Raw genomic sequence first — 22,821 nt, 5'->3', positions numbered from 1 at the left:
TCATTAGGGACTTTATCCTCTTCTTTCTCCTCTTCATTCTTTTTCTTTTGGATTGTTGGGGGTTTTCGACTTACCTAGTCATACAGGCCAAAGCCAGTTAGTTCCAAATAATGGAAGGAAAATAATAAGAAGAGAAAAAGTTTTGTACCTTTGTCGAAGGCTTTTTAGCAGTACTGGGCGACGCTTCGACAGCAGCTTTCTTAGCAGGGATCTTCACGGCTAAGGAAAGAAATAAAATTCAGAAACAAATATAAGAGATACATGATAAGACAGTTAGAATAACAGAAGGAAAAATCATATTTTTCTGTGAACACCTTCAAGAATGGTATCTTCCACGCGAACGTGTTCTATTCCAATATGAAGGTGTCCTGGATATTCGCCCAGATGATACTTAGTCGGAACCACACACTCAGCAGGTTTTTGATACTTTTGAGGAAGAATTTTCATAAAATCCCCACAAAGGAACCAGTCTGGAAGTGGAAAACCAAACGCCACCCCAAAGTCAGCAGTTGGCAAAGGAGGAAACTTTGGTGGATGACAATTGAAAGCAAGGTCATAGCGCGCCTCTGGTGAAAGAGTGGAAGGCAATGACAGTTTTTTAAACTTCTCTGTCAATTTGCGTTTTAATTCAGCCGCTGCTTCGCATATGGTTCGACTAAGATCATCAGGTCTATACGCAGTTTCAAAATATTTTTGAAATTTCTGTATTTCCTTAATATGTCGTTGAATACCTTTTTTGGTCCGATCCTGCACAAAAGCGAAAGCATTTGTCAAATGTGTAGCAAAAGCAGCTACGTCGAAAAATTTGTTGGAATAATAATCCTTCCACCATTCATCAAACTCAGGAGTGCATAGGAATGATGGTCGAAAAATAACTGGTCGAATGTCGAGAGAAGCATCAGCTAGTTTCTTCGACAGCTCTTTGCCTTCGTCTTCAGTGTGAAGGGAGTTATAAAAAATGATGGATCCCTTTTTGGGAAATATAGGTTGAGGTTTGATTTGGATTAGACCAAACTGTCTAGAGACAAGGTTGGGTTGATAAACTATCAAAGCAATTTGATGTTTAGTGGTGGTACGGTAAGAAAAAAGGAGCCTAGGGGTTAAGAAAGATTCCCAAACATTCAGAAATGTATTTTCATCCTTTTGCATCTCCAGAGGCAGTTGTTGGGTAAACCACTTAGGTCCAATCTTTCTATCAGCAAAAGGTGCCATGGTCGAAGTAAATTGATACCTTTTAGCAAACATCATAACATAGCTTTTAAAAGCTTGTCGAAGGCTGATTCCTTCGTCAGTTGGCGTTAGTAGCACTAATCTTGGCCATTCGACAGTCCTATCGCTTACTTCTTCTTCATCTATTTCTGGTGCTACAGGCAGATTGGCTTCAAATGTGGCATTGAGCCATAGTTGCAAGAGCCAAAAAGGTCCTGACAAGTTGATTTTCCCTTGGGTTTTGGTGTTCTTTAAGAAATGTACGCTCTCGCTCAAAGATTCATAGAGATTCGCCAGAATCATTTCGCTCAAACATAGTTTCGTGCTTGCATGAAGCTGATTGGCTATGGTGATAAATCTCTTGGCAACTTGAAGAGAGCGAGAACATAACACATATTTGGACAGCCATAATGTCAAAAAGGCTATATGTTCGACATCTAAAACTTCAGTGGTACTCTTATCATGGTAATAGGACATGAATAAGGAGTAGGGTGCAAGGCTAGTCTCGAAGGCAATGGTATCTTCACTTAAGACAGTAGGGTCGAAATCTATACCATTGGGGTGAAGACCAACAATGGCTGCTGCGTCAAAAAGGGTAGGCGTAACCATCCCACAAGGAAGGTGAAAGGTGTTGTAAGTACTGTCCCAAAAGTAGAGAGAAGCCAAAAGCATATTTGGGCAGATATTGGGTCCTACTCTCGACAACTGGATAAGGTCGAAAATGCCTATTTCTTTCCAAAAAGACCCTTTAACCTTTTCTATTTTATCTAACCAAGATACGTAGTCAGAAGGATCTTTCGACCATGGGCAGGTTCTAAATATCCTGGGAAAATTCAAATAGGCTAAGTCCAACTCTCCAATATCTGTCGAACTTGATGAATCTTTCTGTTCTACAACTTTCTCTTTAGGCTGAGGTTTTCTTCCAGCGCCTATGGGTTTTGTGTGAAAGTAAGAGGGAAAAAACTCTCTTAAACGCTCTGGTTTAATCTCTAGGTTCGGAAGGGGACCTAACATAGCGTGATAATTTCCAGAAATAAGAACAGGGATTAATACCTGAGATTTATAGATGCAGTCTTTCTCCTTTTCATTTGGAGGTTCCGGAACATACTGTTGATTTCCAATGGTCATTGGCCCTTTTAAATCATGCACAGGAGGAAAAGATGAGTCTTGTTTCTTCTTGGAGTGTTTACTGCTTGAGGGTTTTTGAGGCGCCATTGCTGAAAGAAAGCTGAAGAAGATTTCTCAGAAAATGTGAAAAGCTTGAGAAATGGGTATGAAGAAGGAAATCTGAAACGTAAAAGGGTTTAAAGAAAAGGTTTATGGGTATTTATAGGAAGAAGATGTTGAAACGTTTTAGATGGTAATGGTGTTAGTGGGACACGTGGCCATTTCTGATGGAAATGAAAAAGAGGTAGAAGTTGAAAAGAAACCATGACGTGAGGAAGTGATGGAAGTAGGCTGTGAACGTGGGCTAGACGTGACATTGTGGAGAAAGTGTAATGATGAATCTGCATTGGAAATTGAGATTATCAGACTTGCATTTAATGAGGTTTAAATGACATGGCATCAAAGCACTGATTGACAACAAATGACTGTTTCTCCAAGAACAAACAGTCGAAACGTCTTTGCTGGGGGGCAATTTGTATACGTGCGTTTTCGACGCCATGAGATTTGGTGTAAGAAATGATTTTTTCGACAAATGATGACATGGGTTGGAACGATTTGGTTGATAAGTGTTGATTCGACACTTCGACAAAATGGAAGTTTTGATATTTCGACAAAGATATTTGCAACTAGAAAAGCACTTTCGACAAGACACGGAAGACATTGCAGTATGTTGATAATTCGACAAAAATCCTGAAGGAAGGCGTCATTTCGACTTAATGTATAAATTTGAGTTTAAAAAGTTGTGACGTTTGGCAGAAGACGCGTGGAAGCATCTGGCGAAAGGAGGAAAGCCATGTGTCGTAGTTTTAGGATTTAGTCGTTAATGACAGTTATGTTATTTATGTATATATAGGGTAGTTATTATCTAAAAAGTGTGTGAAAAATTACTTATACAAAATTCCTGAAAACACTCAAAGTACCCGTGTGAGAGAAAAGAGTCATATTTGGAAAATGTATGTGTAAACAAACACCAATTCTTTCAAAGTTTATTTTATAAAGTTCAAAGTTCTTTACCAATTCCTTTTATGTTTTCCAGTCATTTATCTTTCTGCACTTTCTACTTTTCGATACTTTACATTTCATCAGTTAAATTCTGCCATTTACTTTATCTTGTTAAATCTACATCTACTTAACATTTTAATCAACATATTTCGACGTAAAACACTTAGGGAACAGAAATGAAAGATATGAAAGTGATTTTAGACATCTTCAAGACCATCTAAATCTGCACATGTCCTAGGATTTGTATGGTTGATCCTGCAAGTGACCCAATTCTACAAGTTTTGGTAAACCAGAGGTTGTTCGCCAAATTTCACAGCGAACAGTCCAAAAATCTCTCTACAAGCCCGATAATCAAAAGCCCGATGAAAATGGAAAATTTTGGGCTTGGGCTGACACGGGTGGCCGTGTCAGCTCACTGCTTCACTTGACACACCCATGGGGGCTTGACACGGTATGGGATAAGGCCTGACACGGGCCGTGTAATGCTACTGTTTTTTGCTTCATTCTCCTTCTGTCTTACACGGCCCGTGTCAGGTGACACGGGTGGCCGTGTCAGGCCTTTTGTACCAAGATTTTTCCATTCCTTTACTTGCCGGAATTCCGCACTGTCTTGCTCCGAGTTCCCCAGTTCTTCCACCTGGACTTATTAGACAAAAACACAGACATCATACGTGTAAAATCACGAAAATATAAAATAAAACTGACAATTAATAAAATTTCTTAAATAACTTACGGGAATGAAAATTAACTTTAAAGGTACCATAATACGTACACAGTGTCTCAAAATCCTTGGTTTCTTGTCGGATAAGCAATGAAAATATAGTGAAAATGGTGACTGATCACAACCCCAAACTTAGCTCATTGCTTGTCCTCAAGTAATGTCCTATATGACAAAGTGTCACTTCCCAATATGTGTATTCTTACCATGATACTGCTGAGATCTTTCTCCAATGCCTTCACTCTCCCTTTTATAGTTCCTGCTTTTCCTAATGAGTTTTCTGCCGCACTTCCTCATCGAGTTACCGCTTCACCTGTCAGCTTACATCACACTCTCACCAAGTCTCTCGGGGTTAAAGTGTTTTCACTCCCAATTCAGAATATGCAATATCAACTCATAAGTTTGAATAGTTTCTCCTTTCATATCAACTACACACAACACACACTTTTTGAGATCTTTCGGGTTGTAACGGGGCTTGGATTATGGTGTGGTAAATACAAACATAAAGGAAAACAAGTGGTTTTGGGTTCAGAGCCAATGTTCATATTCTTTTCACTATGTTTTATTCTTTTCTTTTTCAATTGCTCAATTTTTCTTTGATATTCTCCCTTTTTTTTCAACTGAGTGCTCTTCCTTCGGTGAGTGCTTCTTTCGAACCATCGACTATATTTCATTTTCTCAAATTTTTTATGGTCGTTTTTTATTTTTATTTTCGTACTCACCATGGTTTTTGATACTTATGGGGTTTACCCCAAACTTAGAATTTAACACAGCTTAATGACATTACATTGACTCTGAACAGGGTAAGGAAGTGTTTTGGGTCGCGGGTTACATTAATGTGGTTAGATAAACAAAGGGTACAGGCTCAAATGGGGTAAATAAAGGATAACATTAACGAGATGGCTAGAAAGGCTCAGGGCTATAATCAAACAACGTGCCTCAGTGTGTGTATACATGAAGTGAGACTCCCAGAGAACCTACGCAAAGTCAGAGTGATAAGACATACATGAATATCGCTCATGATGACAAATGTGTTTGGCTTTTTATGCACTCACCATGTTAGGTAAATCTTGATAGCATCCATAGTACTTCGAGTATGGTGCGGCTTCTTACTCAACTCGGAATGCATAGGGAACCTACTTTAGTTGAGCTTTAGAAATTACATCCAATCTTTTCTTCAACAGTATCGACTTTCTGGGAAGATCCTTCGCAACAAGCAATAGTAAGTGGGGTGATCATTTCATCCACTACCGCTATTTATCATTACCTCATCCAACTATAATACCAAGAACCTGAAATACATGCAACACATGATACCCGACAGTAAAAATAAACCAAATGTTAATGGTAAAAATTGGGAACTAATCAAATAAAACATAAAACATAATATAAATGTAAAAAGCATGGGAAAACCTCCCTCACACTTGAACTAAACATTGACCTCAATGTTTTAGAATAATATAGAAGGAGGGTGAGTCATAGTGCCCCATTGAGGGGGATGGGGCGGAAAGTGCAACATGCCCACACGAAATTCAAAATTTTCAACCTTTTCCATGTGAGTACCTTCTCCCTTTTATGCAAGGCACTATGCAAACCTAAAATAACAAACAAACACAAACAATAATTAGAACTAGTAACGCGTGGGTTTCCTCCCACGAAGCTCTTCGTTTAACATCGTGTGGCTCGACGGTTTATCCCCCTTGTTACGGGGGGTACTTCAGCCTCCAAACCTTGTTGCACCTCTTGTCCAAAACTAGGAAGCTGTCTCTTTCATCTGTATGGATTCCTTTGTGCCACAAGTCCTTTTTAACCTTCATCTCCTTACCATGTTTTCGTTTTTTTTTCTTTCTCTTGGTTTTTGGAATGGAGATGGGAGCCTTTCCATTCAGGGTGGCTAATGGCAGTGATGAGAGCCGAGGGGGCACTCCTGCATCTTTCTCTGATGTTGGCATGTTACTTTGCCTTCTCACCTCTATCCTGATTAAGCCTACTTGATAGTGAGATTTTGTATCTTCCTCTAGCTCCTGGTCTTCAATAGCATTCAATGTTATCCCTCGTGAGCTTTCAAGGTTAACGTGCCCTGGTCCATGTCGAGATTGCAGCGACTTGTCTGCATGAAAGGTCGACCCAGAATGATGGGTGCCTCATCATCTTCAAGTATATCTAGGATTACAAAATCAATCGGAAAACTCAAGTCCTCTATTACTACCAGTACGTCTTCTGCTATACCATATGCATCCTTTCTCGAGTGATCCGCAAACTTCAGATTTGTCTTTGTATCACTGACATTTTTAATACCCAACCTGTGATAGATTGATAATGGCATCAAACTCACACTAGCACCAGAATCTATTAGTGCCCTTTTGAAGGTTCTTCCTTTAATTGTGCATGGTACTATTACCGTTCCAAGATCATTCTGTTTGTTTGGAATTTTCTGCTCCCGTGAATCTACGTTATACTTTTCCTTCCAGGCTACCTGTTCTTCTACTGTTGGGGTCTTTTCAGCCATTGTCTCTTCCATGAATTTCTTGTACATGGGCATTGTTTCGAGTGCAAAGACATATGACCCTCAACCTTTTTAAACATTGTCATAAATTTCTCCAAGTATGACTCGCTTGGTTCCTTCTTTGTCACTCTCTGAGGGTAGGGCAACTTAATCACTGGTTTAGTCTCCTTTGTAATTTCCTCTTCAGTCGGCTCTCCTAGTGATATAATTTTCTTCTTTTTAGCAACCTTTTTCTTTTTCGTCGTGACAGTACTAATATTCTCTTGATCTCTAGGATTTTGAACTGTTTCACTTGGTAAGGAACCTGGTGAGAACTTGCTAGTTGTTGTGTTATCTGCCCCAGCTGAACTTCAAGGTTCTTTAGAGAGGCGGTGGTGTTTTTATGATTGTTTCTCGTCTCTTCTTCAAATTGCCTATTTTGAGCTGCCATGTTTTCAGTGACAATCTCTCAGTCTTCTTTCCTTGGAGCTTGTTGTTATTGATATTGAGTCTGATATTGACCTTGACCCTGTTGTGGAACATTCTCTTTCTGATCTTTCCAGGAGAAGTTTGGAAGATTCTTCCAACCTGGACTGTAAGTGTTAGAGTAGGGGTGTTCTGCTTTAAGAATTTTATCTCTTCAATTTGTTGAGGAGTTGCAAAGCAATACACAGTATGGTGAAGTCCATTACATATTTCACACGTGATGGTATGAGCAGGTTGAATTTGAGCTACCTGTTGAGTACCTATATTCATTGTTTTCAATTTCTTCTCTACTTCAGCAGTGACCGTATCTTCCAAAGGAATTTTTTTGCTTCTACTTTCAGGTCAATGACTCCTGCAGGTTTTCTTGTACACCTATCATATAATTCCATATGCTCATTTGCGGCTATCGCTTCAATGATCCTTTTAATACCGGTGGCTGTTGAGAAATGTGTTGAGCCACCGGCTGCTGTATCAATTAACTGTTTTGTCTTTATTTTCAGCCCATTCACAAACATCTGCATTTGTTCAGTCTAGTCCATATTATGAGTTGGGCATGCTACCAGGACTCTTTTGAATCTTTTGTAGGTATCTCCCAAAGACTCATCATCTTTCTGTTTGAAGTTCAAGATTTCATACCTTTTTCTCAAAAATACTGATGCGGGAAAATACTCATTTAAGAAAGTTTTTTCCATCTCTTCCCATGATGTAATACTCCCAGCTGGAAGAGAGTAAAACCACTCTTTCGCCTCTTCAGATAAGGTGAATGGGAACAATCTTAACTTATTTGCTTCATCAGTATGACCATCAACTTTCAAAGTAGTACTCATGGTACGGAATCTCTGCAGGTGCTTGTTGGCATCTTCATTAACCTTTCCGGTGAAAGATTTTCTCTCAAGTTGATTGATTATACTAGGATGCAGTTGAAAGTTCGTCCCATTCACCGGTTGGTTGACAATGGTCAATCTACCACCTAGCTCATCTGCACCTCCATAGTCACTGAGGAGTCTTTCCGGAGGTGGAAGCGGTGGAACTGGAGGAATTTTAGCAATAGTTTCTTTTTCTGAATCTGAGTGATCGGAGGGAACTTCTTCTTTGGAATCTAATTTAGTGTTTCTGCGTCTCCGGTGAAGGGTTCCCTCGATTTCTGCATCAAAAAGAAATTTTGCTAAGGGCTCTCCTCCCATACACAGATTAGTGAATTAAATTATATAAATGGCAGAAAAATAATTTTATTGCAGAGCAAAAAAAAATTAATTGAACTAAAAATTAAACTCTATTTTGGCAATCCCCGGCAACGGCGCCAAAAACTTGATCAAAAAAATAGCAAGTGTACTATTTTACCAGTTATACTAATAAAGGGGAAATTCCCCGAATGTCGATCTCAAGGACTACAAATCAATATCGAGTTCAAATTATCATTCAATTAAACAAAAAAATATGATTTGGGTTTTTAGATTCAAAATTTTAAAAATAAAGGCAAATAAGGATGAAAATAAGGGTTTGCAAGATAAGAGGAACAATGTCAGGGAAGGTGTATGATTTATCCTTGTAACAACTCCGAGTCACTATTGCATCAACAAATATAAATTACTACCAATTCTCAAGGGTATTTTCTCCCAAGTCCTTGGTGAGAAAACCTTTAATCAATCTACCCTAATTTCTATGTCCATAGGGAATTAAGGTGAAGTTAAGCTTTATTATATCAAGAACACTCTGGTTCATACAGGGTATCCCTAGTCCTAGGTGATATCTACTGCAGAGTAACCTTATGAAAACCTTATCAATTGCAGTCCAGCCTAATTGATAACCACAAAACAATCTCGATTGGTCCGAAAGAGAAAGCATTAAAAACGTCAAAAGATTACCGTAAGAATAATATTATAAATGCAAAAGTATACTCAAATTCATTACAATTCTAAATCAGGGACACCCCCTAGCATTGGGGGGTTTAGCTACTCATATTGTTCAAAACAAATGCAAGATAAAAATTACACATTACAAGTATTTGCATTACTTCGATCTTCAATCGCTTCCGTTCATGAAAACCTTCAGCTCTCCGAACTTTTTGCTCTCTGTAATCCTTGATTGCTTGACAATACTGTATTTTGCCTCGTTCCAAGTTCATCTTTTCTTTGGTAGAAGGTTCTCTTATATAGTAAAAATTCCAAGCAATAGATGGACATGTCTAAAAATCTCTCTGCAAGCCCGATAATCAAAAGCCCGATGAAAAGGGAAAACTTTGGGCTTGGGCTGACACGACCCGTGTCAACTGACACGGGTGGCCGTGTCAGCTCACTGCTTCACTTGACATGCCCATGGGGGCTTGACATGGTATGTGATAAGGCCTGACACGGGCCGTGTCAGGCTACTTTTTTTTGCTTCATTCTCCTTCTGTCTGACACGGCCCGTGTCAGGTGACACGGGTGGCCATGTCAGGCCTCTTGTACTAGGATTTTTCCATTCCTTTGCTTGCCGGAATTCCGCACTGTCTCGCTCCGAGTTCCTCGGTTCTTCCACTTGGACCTGTTGGACAAAAACACAAACATCCTACGTGTAAAATCACGAAAATATAAAATAAAATTGACAATTAATAAAATTGCTTAAATAACTTACGGGAATGAAAATTAACTTTAAAGGTACCATAATACGTACATAGTGTCTCAAAATCCTTGATTTCTTGTCGGATAAGCAGCGAAAATATAGTGAAAATGGTGATTGATCAATGTGTAACGTATCAGCAACTACAGGATCATACACATGTTGCTTCACAACAAATCTATTCTATAAGGATTTCTTAAAATCTTCAAGACAAAAGTGGGGTAGAAGTGATAGAGCACTGACATGTGTTTGGGATTATGTGCCAACAATATTTTTACTTTCTTCATTTTGGGAGGCATGATTTTTGAATTAAAAGGTTTGCACACAAGGTGTTTGAAAAAATGTGTAAAAGAAAATGGTAGGATTTTGAATGAAATGAGAGAAACCCATTATCCCAATTTATGAAAATTGGTTTCTAATCATACAAATTTAAAGAGAATAGACGAAGAAAAGTGATTTTGAAGAAGAGAAAAGATGATATTTTTATGGAGGTTTTTGAATTGTTGAGAGGTGAAAGGGTTTTTCTAGGAAGATGAAAAAGAATTGACCTAGATTGGCTTGGAATGAGAAAATAAAAATTATAGTAAATGAGTGGTTAAGTGTAGTAAAAGACGTGTTGAGAGATAAAAAGAAGAAAAAAAATTGAATGTATCGGCTCATCCTTGATTGGAGCCGTGACATACTGAAACAAAAATTTAAAAGAATCAAACTTAGGTTATTTATCGGCTCATCCATTATTGGAGCCTCTACATACTGAATAAAAGGATTAGAAAAACAAATTTAGGCTATGTATCGACTGATTCATTTTTAGAGCCGCTGCATACTGAACATGGGAGTTTAAAATATTGATACTAAAGTTATGTATCAGCTCATTCATGACTTGAGATGCTACATATTGAAAAAAGAAATAATTTTTTTAAAACATAAGCTATGTATCAGCTTCAAACCTCCATGTATCTAAAGCCAAACGGAATATACCCAAACGCGTCGCACGATCGAATATACAACAAAGTCTCCACTGAACTTTATTTATCCCAAAAGAGGGAAGGGAAAATATCGATAAAACCCAAAGGGAACAGAGAAACGGATAAGGAAGTCAGTTATGCGAGGGGAAGGTATTAACACCCCTTACATCCATGGTATTCCATAAGAACCGTTTTGAATGCTCTTGCTTGAATGGATGTTGCTATCTTCGTGTACCTGAAAAACAAAAAATGGGTTAGAAAAGAAGTGTTTGAGAGGGATTGAACCCATCATGCCTACGTATTCTCATAGTGCAATGCGAAAGTAAGAGCCTCGTATTTCGATGAACCATGAAGAGAAAGGGGGAAAAGAAAGAAAAATTCTCACCAAGGATTCACATCCTCGTGCCTACGTATCCTTATAGTGCAATAAGGAAGTTAGAGCTCTGTAGTTTAGAGGACAAAGACCAAAAGAAAGATATGATTGGGGTGGTGTTTAAACCAAAAGGAAAGGCTTACCAAAGCATTGTGACTGACATGGTAAGGAAGGAAAACAGGAGCTTATTAAAACACTGAGACTGACATGACAAGGGTGTTACCAAAGCATTGGGTATGATATGGTAAGAGAATGGTGTCAAAACCAATAAAGGAGGTGTATAACCACTAAGGGTGCCAACCTGAAGAGTGGTGTTTAAAACCAAGAGATGGGGTTAACCATAAATGTGTGTCCCAAAAGCAAAGAGGGTAACCATAAAGGTGTTTCCTAAAATAAAGGATAAAGGTATATAAACAATGAAGGTGTCAACTTGAATTATGGTGTCAAAATCAAGAAAGGAAGGGGTTTAACCATATAGGTGTGTCCCAAAGAAAAAAAGATAACCAATGAAGGTGTCAACCTGAATTGTGGTGTCAAAACTAAGAGAGGAGGGGGTTAACCATAAAGGTGTGTCCCAAAAGGATAAAGGGGGTTAACCATAAAGGTGTGTCCCAAAAGTAAATTGCAATGATGTTTAAACCAAAAGGATATGAAAAGAGGAGCCACATGGCTAGTTGTAGACTTGACCTTGAATTGATTGGAATTGCACTAAAGTCTATGAATAGAGATGAATACTATGAGCAATTGGGTCATTCGTCCCGTACCCAAAATATTCAGAATGGGGATAGAAATGCTTCCTCTCACCCCTTCTATATTGCTTAAGGATCATGGCATACAATCATTGTCAATGTTTGATAAGTTGTTGAAGTAGGTTCTCAAAGATGCTTTATGGGGATGAGGCGGATGACTGATGAGGGAATGCTTGAGGTCTTTTACTTGTTGGGAAACTGAAGCTCTAAAGTAACAGAGACAAGTCTCATCAAGTGATCAAGAGACTTATGGTCACTTGACAAAGACAAAAGGAATGTGCAAAGTCAAAATATCTAGTTGATCAAAAAGAATTTGATCAATTTAAATCAAAGGAAATGAGAAGAATAGAATACATGATGCATGATTATATAAATACTAGCCTAGGATCTCATTGTTAGGTAGCCCAAGAGAAGTCCATGTGGGTGCAAAGTGTATTAAGCCTATGTCTCATTGTTAGGCATCCCAAGAGAAAGCCATGTGGGTGCACGTGTGCTAAACTAAATGGATGGATGTGATAAGTAGAAGCATAAGGAAAATGGATCATAAGCAAGATGGCAAGGTCATAAATTTAACATTTCAACAGTAGGACCAAGTAAAAAGGGCCAAGATCATTGAGTCCCAAAATCACTCCAGATCTAGAAACGGTCCAGGGTCCTAAGTCTAAAGTCCAAAGTGTGGGCATCATTACTCCAAGTCAAGCTTAGGTCTTAGTGATCAAGTCAATTCATTTTATCATGTTTTGATTTATTGAGATTGTCAAGCATATCAAACACAATATAAGAAATACCAAATGAATAAGACAAGATGAATAATGTATTAGGTGAGATGATGAGTAATGAGACATAGCTTTTTTTTTGCATAAAGTAAAGGCCTAAAAGTAAATGACTTGATTTAAATGACTTTAATTAAATAACAATAAAGTAAAGTTAGCAAGTCAAAGATGATAAGCGAGTTAGTGATCAATTAATGTGTCAGGACAATTCAGTGTTATGTTAAGCAATCTTAAGTAGGCTTATGTAGAAGCCATACTGATATGAGGTCGGTCAATAACAATCTATGTGTCAGACATGTTAAAGAATTAACAAAAATTTAATCTTCTACAACATGTGACACAATGGTCAAAGTAAAAGAAGAAGGGTAGATGAACAAAGGCAAAGTGAGAGTTAACTCAAGTGTTTGACTTAGGATCCACTATCAATCAAATCAAGGGACCCAAACATATGGCTCAATAAGGGATAACTATCATTGATTCAAAGTGTCAAAAATGATCAAATGATCATTTATCAACATGTTTGAATCAAAGAAGATTGAATCAACCTCAAGTCCATCTATGGATGACTTGAAATATATAAGCATTGATCAACCAAGTTAATAACTCAAGTCAAAACATCAAGTGTATCAAAAAAATCAAATGAAAATATATTTAAAAATTATTAAAAACAGAAATAAAAGAGAAAATCTCAAACTATGATCAAAATAGTTCAAAAATTACAAAAAAATCCCAAATATTATACATAAGTAGATCTCAAAAGTTGAATGCAAAAAGGTTTGAAAAATGATTTAAAAAATTTCAAAAAGGAAATTAAAAAGGAAATTAAAAAGAAAAAGAAATAAAACTAACAATAAATGCAAAAATGATTTAAAAAATTAAGAGAAAAATGTATGTGATGCAAAATATTTTAAAATACTTTGTGTAAAAAACATGGATCAAAATGAATTAAAATGAGTGAGAAATTAAATTGAAAATAAAATGAATAAAAGAAAATCAAATAAAATAGAAAATAGGGTGCCAACGGCTAGCAGATTTCAAAAACGCAAGTAGAAGGTTGTGATTGGTCAGATTTTGAATTTGGAACCAAAACACGCGCAACCTCACTTCATCTTCAACCTTAGATTCAATTTTTTCAATTCACGAACTCGTGTTTTTAGCAACTCCCAGCACGGAGTTAGCTTCGCAACAGATTATCGTTCATGTCTCCTTACATCAGAGCCATTGATTGGCTCTGAGCAGGGAGAATTTTACTCAAGAACACGATGAGTCCCAAGTGTTCAAAGTAAAATTAAATGACTAATAATGAAGATAAATTATGGGAAGAAGAGGGTTTTTGATCAGTGGACTAAGGTGAAGAGTGTGGTAACTTGTTTGCTCAAAGATTTAACTCGTAACTACCTTTCCGGTTTGAGCTTCGAAGGTCAACAATGATGGACTTGGAATTCTATTTCCAAGGAGTTTCAAGTCAAGGCAATGCTTCAGTCATCTTCAGAAGGTGCCGATGAGTGATTTTAGGTGACAATTTGAAGCTAAAAGAGCTTGAATCGAAGAAATGGTTAACTGGTTTTTTGAGGTATCAGGCTCAAACGATTTTAGAGTTTCTTTGGCTATCAAAGCTTACAAATGAAGGAAAAAGCTTCCTCTATTTATAGGGAAAGTGTTATTGAGATCACACATGTGAAATAGATATGAATTTGTTTGAATGAAGTTGGAATTTTGTGATTTGCAATTTGTGTGAGAACAAGGGTGAAAAGTGTGACTTGGGCATGAAACTTTATCGTTTTACACTCTACTCTACGCGTTTTGCAAGGACAAACAAGTTTTCAGATTTATTTGTGGTCCCAAGTGAAGATTTGGATTATTACAAGTTACAGGCCAGGCGTGAAATGCTGAGTCTGTGGCACCATATTTGAGCTTAGGCCAAATGAAATCCACTTGTGCATTTTGTGATTTTCTTTGTTCCAAATGTTCATCTCATTGCAATTAATTGAATTAAAAAAGAACCAACTCAAAAGGAGGCTTGACATGAAAATGGCAAGTTTTGAAAGTTGAAGTCGTGACATGCTTTCTAGGTCAGACATTTGGTCAAGTGGTCTTGGCACATTTTGAGCATCTTGAGGCCCTAAGTTCATGACACCATAACTTTTGATTCCATCATGCATTCTGATCTAAACTTAGCCCAAATTATATTTTATATAATATTAACAAGATGCAAAAGGAATGGGATCAAAATGACACTTGAGCTAAAAATGGCATGTCTTCCAAGTGGGGGTCTGTTGCACCCCAAAATTTGCCCTCTATTTTTAACTCTAACCAATTTTTTGTTTCATATTCATCTGCATCATCTTCATAGCATAACATTTTTTTCTGTCTTAATATTAGCCGGAATAATTTCTCGGAATTTACAAACAGACTGGTCAAATTAACTTTTTAACTGTGCCTAAAATTAGTCAACGAAAAAATGTCAAGTTTAAGTTTGCAAATGTCGGTAACATTAATCTGCGGTTCACGTGGTTTAACTTGACATGCTAAAAATATTTTTACGACTATTTTTGGTCATATGTTGATCAGTCTGAGCAGTTTAAACGGTCATAATTTTTATTTCAAAATCCGACCAAACGCTGTATTTTTCCGAGGCATTTATTTCGCGCTGATTATTTTGACGTGTTCATTTTATTTTTTTGAGCATTTTGGTGCCCGACTCTTTTTTTTTTCTGAGTCTATTTATTTTTATATTGGGTCTAGAATAAATAAATAGGTTAATTAGTTTTTATTTTAATTTTAACTATTTTAATTATTTAACTTTATTCATTTTTAATTTAATATTGGGTTTCAAAATAAACTTAGGCCCATTATCATTAACCTAATTTGTTCATATATATATTTACTAGCATGACTGATAGAGGGAGGCCGAAAGACAGAACAAAAAAGAGAAACTGAGAGTGGCTGATCTATACTATCGTACACACAGTTTGGTAATAGTTTATATATGATATATACTTTATCTATTTTGTTGATATATTTGTTACTGTGTTTCAAATACATGTTCATATGTGTGACTGTGTTATGTATTCCAGATACATGCGGTTTGGTTAAATATATCAGGATATCGCCGTTTTGCTTTTTTATGCACATAAATATAACATGTATAATAATTTGGTTCATTGTATTATGTATTTGATGTGTTTGTTTTTATATAAGTTTTACATGTCTCATAATATATAATATAATATAATAATAATTTTGTTGTTAATAAAAATGCATATGGATCATATAACATATAATTTATAATATGTAACTAGTGTGTTAAATATATATATATTTCTATTTTATGTTATAATTTGATTATGTTTTCGGATTGGATCGTGTCAATACGCCGTTTTCACATATACGTGTATGAGGCGTGACATTTGTGTTATCCGATCCAGTTGCGATGATCGCAATTTTGCGCTAGCAACGCCGTTGTTTTTTTTAATTCATTTTTTTTATATATACATATATTTAGATCTGCACATTTTTTTTTCATAACTAACTACCCTGATTTTTCCTAAACCCTGACAATTTCGCCACAAACTCTAAATTTCAAACCTAAAACTTTAACCGTGTTATTTCCTCTAAACCATAAACATTTTCTTAAACCTTAACAAACCTTACTATTATTTCCTATTTTCGCTCATATTTATGTTATTCATACACTGTAACTGCTTCACCCTTGTAATATTTTAAGTTTTAACTTGTAATATTTTCAGTTTTACTTTTCGCCATCTTTATTATGTAAATGCACCAAAGCGTTGTAATAATTAGGATTTTATTTTCTGCCATTTATTTTCTGCCATTTTATTTTTCTGCCATTTAAATTCCTGCCATTGATCATATATTAACTGCGTGGTTTAGTAATGTAGGGCGTGAAAACCTACTAAATTAATTATTTAATATTTTTCTATAACCTTTATATTTTTTTGTAAATAAATAATAAATACTAACTATTTTAATAACTTTTTTTTATTACTTACTTATAATAATAAATCCTTATATATTTTGTAAATAAAATCTAATTGACCATTTTTCTAATTGAATAATAATAATAAACCTATTAATCTAATAATTTGATATTTTCTATAACCTTTATTTATTTTGTAAATAACAAACTTAATATTTTTCATATAACTCTTTTATTTTATAATTTGTACATTAATATATTTTAAATTCTTTTATTATTACTAATTTATTTTAAACTCATATTTTTCTAATAACTTCTAAAAAAATCTAACTTGTTTAACTTAAAATAATTTCTTTTAAAATTCTAACATTTTTATTATCACTTTATTATTATTGTCATTTTATTATTGCTTTATTACCATTGTTTATTTATTATTTTATTATTATTTGCTTTTATCTATTCTATTTTTGCTTCATTATTTTCCTTATTTTAATTTTGTTTTATTTATAATATTAGGAACAAATGTATAGGTTGTAAATTTATTCTTTCTCGCCTGATTATTATGTATCTGTCCCATAGCCATGTAATAGTTTAGGAATTTATTTTTCTTGCTTTTATTTTTGTAAATATTTATTGCGTGGTTAGTAATTTAGGGAGTGCAAAAACTAACTGTAAATAATTGAACTTAGAAAATTAAATTCAAGACAAATATCTGAAAAATAACACTCACACACGTAAGTCGATCTTTGATCGCCATCTGTACTTCCTAGGGTATTCCTCTTGGTTGCCTTCTTTAAATGGTCAAGTCCCTCGAAAATAGGGGTGTCTTAAGCAAAGTCCCTTCAAAATCATCAAGTCCCTATAAACTTAAAAGATCAAGTCCCTACGAGGTTGCCTACGATATAATGATCTTGTCCCTTCGGTAAATATGATGATAGTCCCTACGAGTTGCTAAAGACACCCATTATGTTGCCTTCATTGACCATACGATGACCCTACGCCCGTCCCTTAAACACATCCAAGGTAATGACTACCTATTCCTTAATAATAGGGATAGTCTTACCATTGAAAGAATATACGAGAACACGAAAGACTTAATCTAGGGTAGGTATCTCATAGTTACTTGCTCACACTTTTCAAAATTACTTTTACACCTCACAATTTCTAAACTAGGCTTTGTATACACCCATACGAGGGTCATTACAAAGTACTTAAAGAAATTTTTCTAATCACACACTACACTCTTGCAAACAAACAAAGTGAGCTAAGTAACTAAGAGCCCATGGATAACCATGGATATAAAGGGTGCTAATACCTTCCCTTTGTATAACCTACCCCCCGAACTCAAAATCTTTTTAAGGTCTTTCCTGTTCTTTTATGTCCTTTCCTTTTGGATAAAATAAAAGTCGGTGGCGACTCTTGCTATCCGCAACATTTAACTAAAGTCAGTTCTCCCACCGTGTTACAGAACTGGCGACTCTGCTGGGGACTTAATAAAAGAGGGGTACCCTTAGGAATTAGATCACTTTAAAATTGTTTGCCTTGTTTGCTTTATACTTATCTGTTGGGTGCTCTTATGTGTGAAAAACCCTAACCCGGATCTAGTGTACCTTAGGTAAATGGCAATAGACCAAGGAAATTGTACGGCGTATATCGATATGGTTGATCTGGTGGCCATAGTTAGTGTGACTTCTTGGTTGGTGCTTATGTTCCTTAAGCAAGTTGAGGATAATATAAGGCTGCCATATGTTGTCAATACACTAACTGACTTTTAGAACCCTAGTCATCCCATCTTGGCCTTTAGAAAGTAGTGAGATAACCGGCTTTGGTGAAGACTGAAGTTGGTTGATACTCGATACTACACTCATTGAGATCCTAAACTTGGAGGGTTTTGGTTGGCAAGTAAGTTGCCTACTGAACAACCACCCTTGTGAAGGATCAATGATTTTGAGATCCCTTAGAACCTGGTTACTTTTGTAGGACAGGATGAATCAACTAAACTTCAGGGGAGGGTACTTACCTTTAAACCTCATGCAAGCCTTCAAACCTAGGGCTATTGTGTGACTTGTTTGTGTGTGCCACATGTTTGTGATTGAGCATAACATCATAGCATCATCATGCATCATAAGCATAGCATTTTCACTAACCATTTCAAGGACCAAAGGATTTATCTTTGTTCTTTGTTGCAGGTTATGGCTTCTGCTCGTAGGAATACTATCCGGATCAACTTTGTAGGAATACCTCCTAAGCTTAAGGAATTGGTCTCTCAAGTTTCTGAAAACTCCCAGTTCATCAAGAGGCATGGTCACCTACTGGATCTAGTCACTTCAGGGTTCAATGAAGACATGATGAGTGTCCTGTTTCAATTCTTTGACCCTAAACATCATTGCTTCACATTTCCCGACTATCAGCTGGTTCCTACAATGGAAGAGTTCTCCAAGCTTCTGGGTATACCTATTCTTGATCAGAAACCCTTCACAGGCTTGGAAAAAGAGCCTAAACCTGAAGTCATTGCTGCAGCCTTACATTTAAAGAAATCAGACATTGTCCTAGAAACAAGGAGTGGAGTTAAGGGTATTCTTGCTAAGGTATTGATGGAGAAAGCTCAAGTATTCCTGAAGGCTATGAGTTATGATGCTTTTGAGGAGATCTTAGCCCTATCGATTTATGGCTTAGTACTGTTCCCCAATCCAGACCATTTCATAGACGTACACGCCATCAACATATTTCTGACTCGCAATCCAGTGCCTACATTACTTGGAGACATCTTACACTCTCTTCATACCCGTACTACGAAGGCACGAGGAACTCTGATGTGTTGCATACCTCTATTATCTAGGTGGTTTATTTCTCACCTTCCTCGATCAGTGATGAAGAATGAACAAGGGTTCAGGTGGTCCAAGAGGATTATGTCACTTTCTCATTCAGATATTCGTTGGTGCTCTAGATCTATGGAGAATGTTACCATCATTGACCATTGTGGGGAGTTCCCTAATGTGCCACTCCTTGGCATAAGAGGGGGCATTACCTACAACCCTTCTTTAGCTCTACGTCAGTTTGGTTACGCTCGGACTGATGGTCCTCATGACATGCTTATTCAGGGTATTGTGTTCGACTATGACAACGATCTTCAAGGTTACCGTCAAAGGTTCATACGAGCATGGGGTAAAGTGAACAAGGTTGACAGCAAGACTCTGGAACCCAAGTACACTATTCCTATGGAACCATATCCAGATGGGTACGATCTCGTGCTCAGACTCTTATGATGCCATATCCTGCTATCCTGCCAGTTACCATGGAGCCTGTTGCTGAAGGAGATACTTCTTACATCATTCTTCATCCAGACATGCCCACTGACATGGAAGAGTTACAGAGGTCCTGGATCCAGTTCAAGGAGCAAAGAGATACTTTTGAGACTCATTACAAGGCAAGTCAGGAAAGAATCCTGGAGCTAACAAAACAACTTCACGAGGAGCGGAATCTCAACTCATACCTCAACACAAAGAGGAAACGTCCATGGGAGACTTAAAACCCCATTTTTTGTATTCATTTCATTTTTATTGTAAGCCCAAGGGGCCAACAAGTTTATTACTAATAAAAGCTTACTTTTTGGTGGTTTACACAAATTTAAATCCTACGGTCCTTGAAAACATTGCATAAGCATCTACATACCATATTATTGCATCACAGGTTTCTTATGAACATGTATCTTATCTTCTCGCTGTTTACCTCAGCAGAAATGGCTCTTGAACAGACTGTCAAAGATCTCCAGGCTCAGAATGCACAATTCCAAGAGTTGATTCTGAATTTGTCCAAGGGGCAAGATGAGTTGAAGACATTGCTGGCTAAGAAGAAGAAGAAGACTAGAAGATCAGGAGGCCTTATCAATCTGGGAAGAAGATTCAGAGGCCCTATCAAGACAAAGGAGCAGGTTGATGATTATGAGTCTGAAAATTCTGAGAAAGAGGGAGGTAGTCTCCATGATACTGTGGGAGATTCTGATTCTGAAGAAAATTATTATCATGATCCTAATGAAGATAAGTACAAGATGCTGGTGGATAGAATGAATGCTATGGAGTTACAAAAATCTTCTAGGCTGGATTTTGAAGATCTGAGTTTAATATCTGGAGTGGTTATACCTATTGGTTTCAAGGTTCCTGCTTTTGTGGTGTATGATGGTGTCTCATGTCCCAAGCTGCATTTAAGATCCTATGTCCGGAGGATTCAACCACATACTGCTGATAAGAAGTTATGGATTCATTTCTTCCAAGAGAGCTTGTCTGGAGCTCAATTGGAATGGTACTATCAATTGGAGAGTGACAATATCCGTGATTGGAATGATCTTGCTGAGGCCTTCTACAGGCAATACCAATACAATGCTGATTTAGCACCTACTCGCATGCAGCTACAAAGCATGTCAATGGGTGCTAAGGAGAATTTCAAGGAGTATGCCCAGAAATGGAGAGACCTGGCTGGCAGAGTTCAACCTCCTCTGACTGACAGGGAGCTAGTGGATATGTTTATGAGTACGCTGAATAGTCCTTTCTATAGTCACCTCATTGGAAGCTCATCATCTGGTTTCACTGAGCTGATAATGACTGGAGAGCGTGTGGAAAGTGGTATAAGAAGTGGTAAGATACAGGTGGGTGCCTCTTCATCAAGCACTGCAAAGAAGCCCCCTAGTGGAAAGAAGGAGTCTAATGCTGTGTATGGTCAACCTGGCCGTAACAGAAGTCACCAATCCGTAGGAGCAGTTCACATTTCTAATCCTACTCCTGCAACACCAGAGCTACCACAGAGCAATCAACAGAAGCCTAGAAGACAATTCACCAAGATCAACATGTCACTGGCCCAAGCCTTGCAACACATGTTGAAAGGGGAACTCATTACTTTGAAGGACCCTCCTCAGAATCCTAATACTTCCTCTCCTCGGTACAATCCTAATGCACGATGTGCCTATCATTCTAATTGTCCGGGACATGACACCAACAATTGCTGGGTGCTGAAAAATAAGATTCAAGATATGATTGAAGCTGGGGAGATTGAATTTGACCCTCCTGGGACTCCAAATGTGATTACTGCTCCCATGCCCAATCATGAGAAGACTGTTAATGTTGTTGATGAAGTTTCATATGTTTCCTCAGTAGCAGATGTGACTACTCCCTTATCTATTATCAAGAAGAAGCTGGTGCAGGCTGGATTCTTTCCAGGTTGCAACGAAGACTGTTTTTATTGTGCCTACAAACCTGATAGCTGCTGGAAGTTGAAAGATGGTATTCAACGCCTCATGGACAATTACACTATATTGTTTGAGAGAACTCCTTCTGTGGAAAGTATGTGTGAACACCTAACTCGAGGTAAGAAGTTTGAAGATGTGGATATGGTTGATAAAGTGCCAGTGAAGATTACCTCCAAAGGCCCTGTCAAGATCACTTCCAAGGGTCCTATCAAAATTACTGTTGAAGGCCTGGTGAAGACTGTTGCTGAAGTTAGAGTGCCTCCCATGATTATTACCACTCCTGGCCCTATTCCTTATACTTCGGATAAAGCTATACCCTGGAATTACGGTTCTGATGTTTATATCCATGGTGTTAAGCAGGAACCTTTGACTGATACACCTGTTACTGATGATAACCTTGATGTTGATAATATTGCTGGATCTAGTAAGATCACCAGAAATGGAAGAATTTTCTCTCCTCCAGCTACCTCAAAAAATACAGTTCCTCCAACTACTACCTACACTTCTGAGCCAAGTACTGATGCTCGAGGCAAAGGTCCTGTGGTTGAACCTGTGCAAGCTGAAGCACCGACTGCTGAAAATCTCTCTAAACAGATGGAAGAAGTGCCGAAGATCATTCGTAAGAGTGATTATGATATTGTTGACCAGTTGGGGCATACTCCCTCCAAAATTTCCATGTTGTCTTTGTTGCTGTGTTTTGAGGCTCATGCTAAAGCCTTGATCAAATTCTTAAGGACTGCTCATGTACCAAATGAAATTTCTGTGGATCAATTTGAAAATTGTGTTGCACATCTTACTTATGATAATGGGTTAGGTTTTTCTGATGCTGACTTGACTCCTGCCAAAAGAAACCATAACAGAGCTTTACATATCTCCATTGAATGTAGGGGCACTACCTTGACTCATGTGTTGATAGACAATGGCTCTTCATTGAATGTACTTCCCAAAGAGGTTCTGAACAAGCTCAGTCCTGAAGATGCTGTGTTAAGACCAAGTAATATAGTGGTGAGAGCCTTTGATGGTTCAAGAAGAGTGGTGCATGGAGAAATAGATCTCCCGATCAAAGTAGGCTCTCAAGTCTTCGATTCTACCTTCTATGTAATGGATATTCGTCCTG

The sequence above is a fragment of the Lathyrus oleraceus genome, chromosome 5, assembly GCF_024323335.1.
Source record: "Lathyrus oleraceus cultivar Zhongwan6 chromosome 5, CAAS_Psat_ZW6_1.0, whole genome shotgun sequence".
Classification (NCBI taxonomy): domain Eukaryota; kingdom Viridiplantae; phylum Streptophyta; class Magnoliopsida; order Fabales; family Fabaceae; genus Lathyrus; species Lathyrus oleraceus.
The sequence above is the reverse complement of the archived record's forward strand: the minus strand, read 5'-3'. Positions refer to the sequence as shown.